Source organism: Lytechinus pictus, chromosome 1 (assembly GCF_037042905.1).
Source record: "Lytechinus pictus isolate F3 Inbred chromosome 1, Lp3.0, whole genome shotgun sequence".
In the NCBI taxonomy this organism is placed as follows: Eukaryota; Metazoa; Echinodermata; class Echinoidea; order Temnopleuroida; family Toxopneustidae; genus Lytechinus; species Lytechinus pictus.
Window position 1 is genome coordinate 20,543,125 of NC_087245.1, and position 12,579 is coordinate 20,555,703.

The window sequence follows — 12,579 nt, forward strand, 5'->3', positions numbered from 1 at the left end:
GCACAACTCAGTGACATGCAAATGAGAGTCGATGATGTCCCTCACTCACTATTTCTTTTGTTTTTCATTGTTTGAATTATACAATATTTACTTTTTTACAGACTTGACAATAAGGAACAACTTGACCGAACCAAATAAATCAATGCTAATTCTACTGTTCAGGGAGGAATTAATCTGTTTCACTTAACAATAAGGACCAATTGAAACTATCTTGGTGATCATGAATATTTCTAAACTTCATATGTATTCAATTGGGAGCCTGAAAATTATCATTTTGGTCATCTATATCATGTTTATTTACCATTTACATGGGAATGTATGTTATTTTGGAGAAATTAATCTGTTGCCATGGCAACGGCCGAAAATGGCATTTATAAATTTACCTCCCATCTTTAAAATAAATCTTATGGCATATACTAATACTTGTGAAAGTTTCATGCTTTAGTCAAAATTTGCACAATTGTTGTGATTTTTTGAGCTTATCCGCTCTACTAATAATAAAATACAAAAGAAATAGTGAGTGGATGACTTCATCAGTCTCCTCATTACATATCAACCAGGATGTGCATATGACTGTTTTGTGAAATTAAGTAAAATTTAAAATGTCATGACTTTCTTATTTTACATCCGATTTAATAAAATTTCCAGTGTTATTCAAATCAACTTTTTGTTGGGGTGGACTTGTCCTTTAAAGAGGACATTAGATTTGAAATAAGCCAAAAAATTTGCGAGGGGAAAACATGGCATATGAGAGTATAATTTCTAAAAATTTGGAGAATAAATATTTTGGGTTTTTTAATGATATTCAACAAATGATATATTCTGTTCCTTTCTCTTTCTATTTGTTTTTCATCTCAAAACAAATTTGATACTTTTCAAATGTGCAGATTTATTTATTGGAAGTTCTGGCCTACATGTACTTCAAAGTAGGAAAATTGTCAAAAAAAGAAGACTATTGCCCAATGTCATGAACTCTATCTGTCATTTATCAAAAGCGGTGGTACTGCCATGGCAATTTCTGAATATGCCTGAAACTGATCTCCTAATTCCTTGGGCAGAATAGCACAAATCTGGTAATTTCATATAATGGCGCTGCAAAAATCCAATCTCATTTCAAGACTGCGGCAATGTATAATGTTCTATGGCCGCTGAAAATGAAAACCACCACAAATGCCCTCCTCCCCCCCCCCCTCCCGGGCCCAGCAAAAGAAAAAATAAACAGGAGCATAGAAAAAGTTGCCCATCCCCCCCAAAAAAAAAAGTCCAAAATAGCCCTTAAAAAGCAGCCTCTTTCAATTGCTCCAGGTTTCAATACAAAATGTTACTTGTTTATGTTTATAGGTATGGAAACTAACCTCTCATTTTAATTTCCCATTTTTTCATGATTAATCAGAATTTGGTACATGCAATGTATTTTGAACATGGTAAAATAAGAATGGACCTGAAATTGTGCACGTGTTAACATTTTTTTTTGGGGGGGGGAATGGGCGACTGCTTGTCACAAATATTTTCGGAATAAAATATAAATGAGTGATAGTGACATGATGCCATGTCGATTGATGCTCTATAAAAAGCACAATTCATATGATTCATTATCATTTTCACTGATCGATTTCAAAGAAATCTTCAAGAAAGAGATGTCACGAGTTGAAAAGAATTACTTTGCCTCATAACTGAAGCTGGGATTCAAGCAGTAGAGAGGTTGGCAGTGCTCAAGATGAAGAAAGGAAGTGCTCAAAGATTGTAATTATGAACCAAAATAACTTCTATTTCACAGCAAAAATTAGATGGAGAATGTCAAGGGCAAAAATCATTTCACAAGGCCCAATCTTGATGAAAACAACAACCATTATCTGACACTTTTACCGATTCGCACCTAGCAATGTGGAAAATTGTCAAATGCAGATTATCGATTGGTGTAAACAAAGTTCAAAGACACAGTATCTGGCCCCAATTTCTGCTGAATGTAGTTAAACTAATAAAAGCGAATTTCCGAATATCAGATGACAATCCGTCAGGCTTTTCTCCTCGTCTGCGGTCACAAACATCATCTCAAAAGTTCGCTCGCACTTTGCTCCCTGTGTGACATTTTGAGGAGTGAAGGACCTGGGTAACGGTTGAAGAATGGACACATTAGGGAACGACGCCCACAGTTTGCTACCAGAATCCGTGGTTTGGGTGTATCACATTTCAACAGCACAATTATACTCTTTTCAGTCTTGGCTAGCTATGTCCTGAAAAAAAAAGGTCCTCTGCCTATATTAAATCATAGGTCCATGATAAAAGTTTGAGGGATTCTAATGTTTCATGAATCAAATATGATTAAATTTATGAACCTTTTGTTCTAGTGTATGTATTCCTGATAAAAGCAAAAATGCATACTACATGTAGTACATGTAAATTGCAAATCCTTGCTCAATTTCTTTCTCTTTTAAGCTGTGCATCATATCATATACCATTTTGAACATTAATATTTGAGAAAAGTTATTCACTTTAAATAAAGAGTTGATTTAATCTTTTTTTAATCCCACTCAAATTGTGAAGAAAAACAAAAGATGGATTTCATGCAAAGGCATCAAAATGTGTGTTCCTTATTATAAACAATTCCTCAAAGATGAGCTCACAGACACACATGTAGAGCACCATTTGTTTTTCCATTTAAAATTGACATTACCTCTTTTTCTCACAAAAATTTGTCTCTTTCTTTCAAAATTTCAAGTCAGATATTTTGCCAGTTGATCTTTGGAATATTAGGAATGATACAGACTTACAGAGCAATTTTTTTTAAAGGAATATCCTGAAAATTGTGCAAGATTTGGTGTGCAGACATAAGGCCCCCTTCATAGTTATAATAGACCCTAGGCTAGCCCGATTTAACCCAGGTAAAGGGCCCAACTTGGACAGGCCTGATAACTCAATTGCAAAAATCTTGTCATGAATATCATTCTGAAATTATTTTTCTAAAGTGTAGAGTATACACTGACTGATATACCGGTAAAAATACTGTACATGTACTAATGTGTAATCTCTCAGTTGAAGGAATGCACAGTTGCACACTGTACAGAGATGGGGTTTTTTAACAAATAAATGAATATATGAGTAAGTACACGTACATGTATAGGCCTACATTATTCTGGAAGTGTACATGTAATTCTCGGTTGTAATCTGTTTCAGGTACTTGCAAATTATGTACACATGTAATGGGCCTTTTTAATCATATATGCCGAATTTTATTTAAGGGCCTGCACTTACATAATTTATAAGACACTGTACATGTAACTCCATTAAGTAGCTGCATGTCAGATCAGCCTACTCGTTCATTTTATACAGGGGTACAGTAAAATAACATACAAATAACAGCTCCAACATTTTCCAATCTGATGCAAAGGTCAAGAATAACATACAGTATGCACATTTTGGATTAACTCAATGGATGGAACACACTTGTTTGTTTGCTACTACCCATCAGTTTTTCAAATGAATATCTGCCATCATGATATTTCATCTATTACTCCCGTCTATATGATGAGTAAGCATGCAGGCATCGGTCCTGTCTTAACATATTGCTGCGTAAGTGAAAAACATGTCAGAGAGGAAGAGATGAGCTGTGTGGAGAATCAGGTCTCCTTCAAACGTAATATATCCCAGTCAGGAGCAGCCACAGAAAATCCAATATTTTCATATATTTATGCTAGTCTCTACACCAGACCCAGTACTGCTCTGCATTAAAGGAAAATGGTTTTTTAGATGTTGTGTTTGAGAGTGCTTTAACAAATTCAAACAGTATATTTTTCTTTTTAAAATGCAAAGAAACAACTTGTAGGCATTATATTTACTTCAATACAACATGTACATGTAAAGCAGCTACACATACTTTACATGTTTCTTTCAGGTTTCATGACTGTAAAGATCTTTGCAGAATGTTATGCATTGCTTCTGATGCAAAATCAATGCTTAGAAGTACATACAGATTCTAATGCATTTTAATACATGTCATGTAGACTATAGATCAATCTATCTATAAAACTATAAATATAAAAAAAAAACATTCCAAACTGAGTCAGCCTAAGCATGGGTCTACATGTACAATACTTGGCAAAGGTCATGAAGTTGTCTTGATAATGAGTTAGTTATATAACAAGTTTTAACAGGTTTATATATTCATTATGAATTGATTAGTCACAGGTACATGTACATGTAATAACTGTCTGTGGTGAAAGTCATGAGGTATTGAACTTGTACACATTCAAAACCGGCATTGTACACCCAGGTCAGGATTACAGGAAGGCTATTTAATACTTAAGTTTGATTTTTAAAGATAAATTAGAAGAAAAGCAAAACTTTGTACTGTGCTTGTAATTCTGCATTGTACATGTACATGTACTTATATTTTTAATGAACAGAAACTTTTTATTTCTTATTCAAACATATCACAGGATATTTGATAACTTTTACTGTATGCATATTGGTCTGGACAAAAACCATTATCTGCATGTACATGTAAATCTCATTTTTTCTTCAAAAGAAGAAACATGTACATGTATACAGTCCATAATCATTAAATGCACAAAAAAATTTTAATGAATGCACACCACAAAAAGGTATGTACATCTTCTGCATCTCCTCACCTATTTGTACAGTACAGTAAAGGACTTGGTTTAAACAGAGTATTTGTATCAGTTTTATTTTTTTTAATTCACAAATACCTGCATCAATTTACCAATGCTATGGATTAGAACTGTATCTCAACATATCATTACCCCCCCCCCCCCCATCTTGGAATGCTCAATTGCCTAGCGGCAACAAATATTTGCTGTCAACTTCATTGTGTGAATATTTGTTATTCAGCACTCTAATCACATCTTACTTGAATTTGCCAAGGGTTTGAGATCAAGGTTTGGGGTATCTTTGACTGGCTGATTGATCATTTCACAGCCCAGTTAAAACTGACTCTGCGTTCATTCAGCTCTTTTTAAGGCAAAATTTTTTTTAAAAGATGTTGAGTTTGATTTTGTTCAAGTGGTTTCACGTTGGTCGTAAAAATATGTCAATCTAAAATGCAAAAAATGAAAAGCTGAAAATTGTACATTTTGACATGCAATTATGCTGAAACGTGGTTGTTCTAAATCGCTTGAATGTACCAGGGGCACCAATCTTATATGAAAAACCTTCTTCAGAAATGGGAATGCATTGCATACATCCAAGTTGACTAAGACTTCCTGGGTCAAGCTCGGTTTGAAATGAGAATCGGTGTCAATTAAAATTTGTTTGAACACTACCACGTTGTGACCGACCTTTGAGTTTTCATTTTGATTTGATTCACATTATAATTCTAGCTACATGTATAATAAAATTGACTGAATGGGTCGTGAATAAAGACTCTTGACTAAATATTTAACTGAATAACTTTCTTCTTGGGACCTCGAGAGAGATTTCATGTACATCGCCGGATTACGGGTTGTGTTACTAATATTCTCTTTCCAAATTACTGAGCAGAACAATGAATAAAGTGAATTTAAAAACTTATCACCCTGTAGACATCAGATTTTTTCCTATAAGTTAATTCTGAGAAATGGTTTTTCAGCAGAAATCCTGCAAACTTGTTTGCATGTAAATGTAGGCCAACATGCATACATGTACTGCAACCAAAAAATTACACGGGGGCGGCGGGCGAATTCGCCCCGGAAAGTCCAAAAAGAGCCCCGGAAAAGGGCTAAAAACATTCACACGAGGGCGACTGCAAAACTCATAATCGCCCCCGTCAACACTGTATATTTCACAGTGGCAAATTGTCCATTGACTGTGTACAACGAATAGACCGTCTCGGCTCAGCGAATCGGAGACCGCTGATTGGCCAATCGCGCAGATCACGTCATGACTACGTGGTCGCCAAAATAATTCCTTCGGACTGCGTGCGAAAGTATCGATAGCGATAACAATATCCGGTCACATTGTCAACGCGGGAAATGGTCTTGGTTCGTGATCGGATCGCTTCAGTATCGATCGAAAATTATCGAGACTCGGCAATTTCATGCATATTCACGCGACGCTCCGAAACCCGGAAATCAATTGACTTTGTACACGTTGCGATAGACTCTACAAACTCCAACGAACACGATGCTATATCAACGCTAATTCGTAAGATTTTGACCGAAAATCAAGAAGTAATCGAAATTCGCTTACCTGTTCGGTATCGGTGAGAAAATAGATCCTCCGAGAATACCTTTCATAATTCATATAAATTATAGGAAAGTGAAATTCTAGGTCGATTTTGGTACGAGGTGATAGAGTATTGCACACTTGTTTTGGTGGAATACTGTGTGGGGCTATGGAAGGCTTGCACTGCGCATGCTTACTATATTTTCATTCATAAATTGGCTCTCGGCAGTGGCTGGATGACGTCATGTAATAAGCAAAATATACACGCCCGCTAGCGTTGAACGCACCGCATGTACAGTACATCTTGTTAAAGCAGAGCCTGCCCTGCACTGCTGACCAGCATCCCTTCAATGTGGCACACACACACACACCCTCACACACACACACACACACACGCAAAAAAGCCGCGAAATAGCTCCAGAAATTGTAGCCCTGGAAAGTGGAAAAAGAGCCCTGAAAAATGAAAAAGTAGCCCTGGAAAATTTTTAAGTTTCTCCAAAAAGAGCCCTGGAAAGAAAAAAAGTAATTTTTTGGTTGATGTACTGATCATCACATCATTTCATCAAAGACAAGATAGGAAATGTGTAGAGGAACAGTGAAAGTTGTAATAGCTGTACAGCTCTGGATTTTGTAAGACAATTTCACCACTAACATTGGATACAAAAGAAAGTTATTATCAGCCAGAATACCATATAAGTCTTTGTTGACCTGCCCCCCCCCACCCTCTTTAAAAAAAATCTGCTCCCCACATAAGGCGGTGCTGCACCATCCCGAGTTTGCTCAATCTCGAGATTTTAGCCCAATCGGCCCTCTTCGCGATTAATCTCGAGATTCAAGAAACCCCATCTCCACCATCGCAAGAAGAGCGATTCCTGCTCGAGCGAGGCATCAATGCATTATGGTCTGACGCCGTGAATAAATAATTCTCAGTGCGTTTGCACCTGCGAATTAGCGCGATAATTCGCAAAATAGCACGCTATTTTGCAAATAATCCCAAGTTGACTTGGGATTGCAATCTCGAGATTAATCCTACGAACTAGCGCGATAATTGCGTCTCCATTGCAAATAATCTCGAGATTGATCAGATCGGGATAATTTGCCGGATCAGAAATAGCGCGCTAATTTGAAAACTCGGGATGGTGCAGACGGCCCTATTGTGATATGATGCAAAGCCAGATTTTGATTAGCTGCTGAACCATTGTTGGTTTTACCACAAAGTTCTATATGAAACCAGGCCCCTGAAAAGACCAAAATATTGGCAATTTCTGTCATCATGAACTACCCCCTGCTATGATCCAGGCCAGGAGCTGTCTGCTTATCACAGCAATAGCCCATCTGTTCTCAACTTTTTTGACAGTCTATTGCCACCACAAGTACAGCCTTGTGTACATGGTCATGCTACTAGTCTTCTTTACCTGACACAAATACATGAAATTTGAACAGCTTTTTAAGGCCTGAACATGATTCAAATCAATTTGGTAAAATTAAACAGGAGAAACAATGAACATTTCAATCAAAATATGAAAAGTGAGTAATTAAATTTTAAATTTATACAGGAGTTTAGTGAAACAGTTTAGTTTAGTTTACAAATTTTACAAAATACTAAATGGGTGAGATAATCGTATCACATCTCTACAAATCTCCTTTTCAATTTTCTTGACAAGAAATCATTCTATTATTTCTTTTTTAATGACAAAAGTGTGTACTGTACACATGGAGTAATACACTCAAAATAAGTTACTGTACATCAATATGGATCTTGATTCTTAAACATTAAATGATCAGTAGACGATTTAAATAACATTTTGTGGTTTCTTTTTAATGATGAAGAATACAAAAGGAAAAGTGGGATTACATCATGAGGTGGCTCATCGCATGTACATGTATATGAAGACATGCTTACAATGTAAATCTAGGGGTAAGGTGGTCACCTTTTTAAATAGTTAAGATTCCCAAATGGATGCCCTACCAAATACTTGAATTTGAATAGGAAATTTCAACTTCAATAAAAACCAAACTCTTTTCTACACCATACATGTACACAATCCCCAATACTGATGAATCACTGTAAAATCAGTGTTGGATCCCCTTTTCAAGATTACATGTACAAGCAAGTTTATAATGTAACTTTAGTTACCATATGATAAGTGTGAAAAATATTTGAACAAAGAAATCTGTAATGAATAAACCAAATACATTAATCACTATACTAATGATAATTAATATTGAACTCTCACACAATATCTGAAAAAACCAAGTAATAAATGCGTAACAGTAATAGTTTTGCTCAAAAAGAAACAAATTTATACTTGTTCAATGCACCCTTATTCTAATTCTGTATAATGAATGTGCTCAATTTTATATCAGTGTTGTTCATGTACATTTGCGATACCTGGTAGAATATTTAAAGAGATTTGCGTTTGTGTGTGGACTTTGCCTTGGCTGCCTTCAGTGTATCTACCCTGGATACTCGTTTATCATTGCAAACAATGATTTATTACCTGAATGGCCTTATCTGGAAAGTAAAATAGAGTCCTGGGAAAACAAGATTTTACTACTTTATTAGTCTAGTTAATCTACATTAAAAAGGAATAATAACAATACTAGTATTGTTGTCAGAGCCATTGTTGTCCACATTTTACTTTTTCATGTTCACATTTACTATTACCTTGTATGGGCTTGTATGCACCACTTTGTTTGAATTACCCAATAGATATTTCATTTTGTATATTATTGATGATTTCTTTGTCTTCTTATTATTATCATTATTTTTTTTTTCTTCTTCTGTTTTTTTTCTTCTCCTTTTTCCCTTCTTTTTCTTCCTCTCCTCCCCTCCTGTCCACCTTTCTATGATTCCTTTGTAATATTTTATTGATGCTTTTTAATGTTACCGGTAACATATATTTTCATGCATATTGTCCATTAAACACTGGTTTTCAAATGTTTACTATGTCAACTGTATATTATGTTCCACATTGCCCAAATGGAAATCAGTCAGTGAACTGTTTGGGCTTTTTAACCGTGTATGAATAAAATCAATCTAATCTTATCTAATATACTCTTCAAAGGCAACACTTGTAATCTTCAGAAATTCAATTTAGGTGAATAAGCTAAAAAGCTCACTGGAAACAAAGGTATTCTTAATAACAAAAACATGAATTTACAAATTTTTGGGAAAGGGGTTTGGAAGACAGCAGCCAATCTTGCAACCACCCCCCCCCCCCCTCCATACATGTAAGTGGGATATTCAAGGAACATGGATGCAAATAAACAGGCTCTATACGGTCCGGGTGGGGGGGGGGAGCAGCCACAACCTCACACTTACCTCCATGCCAAAACATGAACATAATATATCAAAGAAACATCTTAATAATGCCTCCTTTTCACTTCCCTTCTAGCACATATTTCATATTTTAGGACAGAGTCTCACACGCGAGATTCATAAATTCAATTCAAAGGGGTTGTGTCATAATTAGTGCCACAAGTGGTGAATGATATTCGATTGCATGGGTGATTATTCAGTACTGCATCACTTTATTATGTTAAGGAAAACAAGACACAAGACTTCAAGTCAAATCCATATGATGAGTCAGGGTTTGCTAAATGATTTTAAGAGAGGGGTAAGTTGAATTACAATATAAAGAACTGTGTTCTAGTTGATTGATGACCTGCACTGCCATGAATTATATTTACTGTGTTTTTTTTAATTAGTTTAAAATGAGCTTTAGAGGTGGAGGAGCCATGGTGTATTGGTTCTGACTCTCGCCTTGTATAAAACAGATGGTCGTGTGTTCGAATCCCATCGCGGTCTGGCATCCTTTGGCAAGGCGTTAATCCACCTTTGCCACTCTCGACCCAGGTGCTAAATGGGTACCCAGTAGGATACAAAAGTCATTGCAGCTTGTCCAGTACTGTGTGCGCCTCACCGGCGACTGACTGGAATACTCCCCATAGGCATAGAATAAAAAACATCACAGAAATAATCAAATCAAACAACCGTACATGGAATTCTTGTGCACTCCCCCCAGCTATTAAAAGTACATGCACATAGCATTTTACAGAAATATTTGTGATAGACATAGGCTTATATAGCTATCATGGCAGGAGATAGGTCATCATATTTCTGTATAAATATAGAAACAGATTATCATCTGTAGGTGATAACGATTAATATGCTGTGATCTTCACATTAATCAGGAAGTACCGGTAGTCAATTAATGCTATTGCACAGTCACAGTGTATTCAAATAGTCAAGTCCCACTTCCTATAAAAATGCCAGCAACGCAATGATACTCAAAACTATACTATAGTAATAAAAACAAATGGCAATATAAAAGTCAAGCACCTCATGGAAGACTTTCAACTCATTAGCACATGCTTATAATTTATAATACCTTTTAATACTTGGTCATGGGTTAAATTTATACTGTAATTATCAATCCTCAAGCAACTGCTGGTTAATACCTGGCTTGTCAAATTATTGATCCTGGACCAAATTGCTTTTTAACACCAAAATGTTAATGATGTTTAATTGTGCTGTATTATAGGGTGTTTTAATGTTGTTGTTTTTCAACAAAGATATTGAGAGAGAAATCTACAAAATAAGAAAAAGACAGTGGAAAAGTTTTGAATGATATCAGACAAGACTTATTTCAAACTTAACCAATGTTAACAAAGAAATTGGAAGGAGGAGAGGGGCAAACAAGTTTTTTAGGTAAAACTTTACGCCCACAACAAGGTATGTTACAAGGTATGTAATGTTTTTTATATATATTTCCTTCTTTCATTCAATGATTCACACAAATCTGTCACACACTAAAACAAATATTCCCTGACTGCCTTTTGGCCAAGCCATTGTACTCGAAGACCAAAGAGTGGACTTGTAATACATGTATACCTAAATAACAATTAGAACAGAAATTCAGAAAAACACCGACATTCTTTGATTTCTTCACTTTCTTGTACAAGAGTAGATAGACCTCAGTCTACAGACTTTCAAAAAAATAGATAGCCTACATACATGTGTAACTCTATCTAATCTAAAAAAATTCTATCTACAGTTTTGCCGACCAATCAATCACAATACATTATTCATCTCACCTTACATTTAATGGTATTAATTAGATCTATTTGAATCACACTGTACTGTCTAACGTTAGTTTTAGTGGACTAGATCTAGACCTTTATATGTCTAGCATGATTTTTACTTTGGCAAACTTTTATTACCCATAATTTTTGTAAAACTAAAAATGGAGAATAAATTTTCTAATTTTATGATTATGACACTTGTGTCAGCAAACAGTCAACTAAAAAAAATCATACACAACAAACAAGAATAATACATTCTTCTCTTTTCATCTCATCCTCCCAATGAATGTAACAACTAACATGCAACATTCACGAAAACAATATAGTCACGCGCTGAACATGGGCCCTGGGCCTGGCTGGGGAAGGAAACTGAGGCGAGTCAGGCCCATCGGCATCGCGCCCAGGCCCAGCAGTCAGCACATATAAATTTGTATGGAGAAAGACCGCGACCGACAATGAAATGCAAAACCGACTTACCTGAGTGACAAGTGGAACGAGGGTTTGCTCAATGGATTTCGTCTTTATTTCCAAGGTCTTGGAATCCAACTTCAAAGACACATTCTCGTCATCAGCTACAGCACTATAGACGCCTGCAGACGCCATTTTGCGCATAATGTTGCCCTTTTTTCACCGCTACAACAGGATGAGTGGCACCGATGAGTGATTTCAATTACCATCCAGAAATTTTCGAGCAAGCGCGCGTGTCGCTCTATCATACAGTATGGTATATACAGCGTGCGCGAATTTTTCGTACCGTTAGTCTCTTTCCTACCGAGAAGTATCAAAGTTGTCTCAAGATGATAAAACAAATGACTGACGAGGGATATTTCAGTTTAATTGGAAAGTCATGATCTTTTTACTTATATCTCCATTAATTATTAAATGGTTATGATCTGTCTGCATTCTGATTATTGCAATTAATATTATATTCCCTCACTTCATAATTCCTTCATGCTCCTTGCAAGTGAACTAATTTGGATGACGCACACGTACGCGCTCGTAATAACTCCAAATAGAAAGTTAATGAGGGGATTTCCCCTCCCAAAAATATCTAGCGGTGGGCGTGGCCAGGTGGGGTGGTACTGGTAGAAGTCTTGGGGAGGTGAGAGGAGAGGAGGGGAGAGGAGAGCAACGAAAAGAAACAAAAAGGAAAGAAAAGAATAAAAGAAAAGAAGAAAAAAAGGGGAAGTTCAGGGAATGGAAGAATATAATAAGGAGAGGTTGGGTTTATAATACCCCTATAACTCAATCGAGAAGAAATATAACGTCATCCCCAGGTCATCTTACCCCCCCCCCCCCTCCCAATCAAAACATCCTGGAACAGCTTCTGGT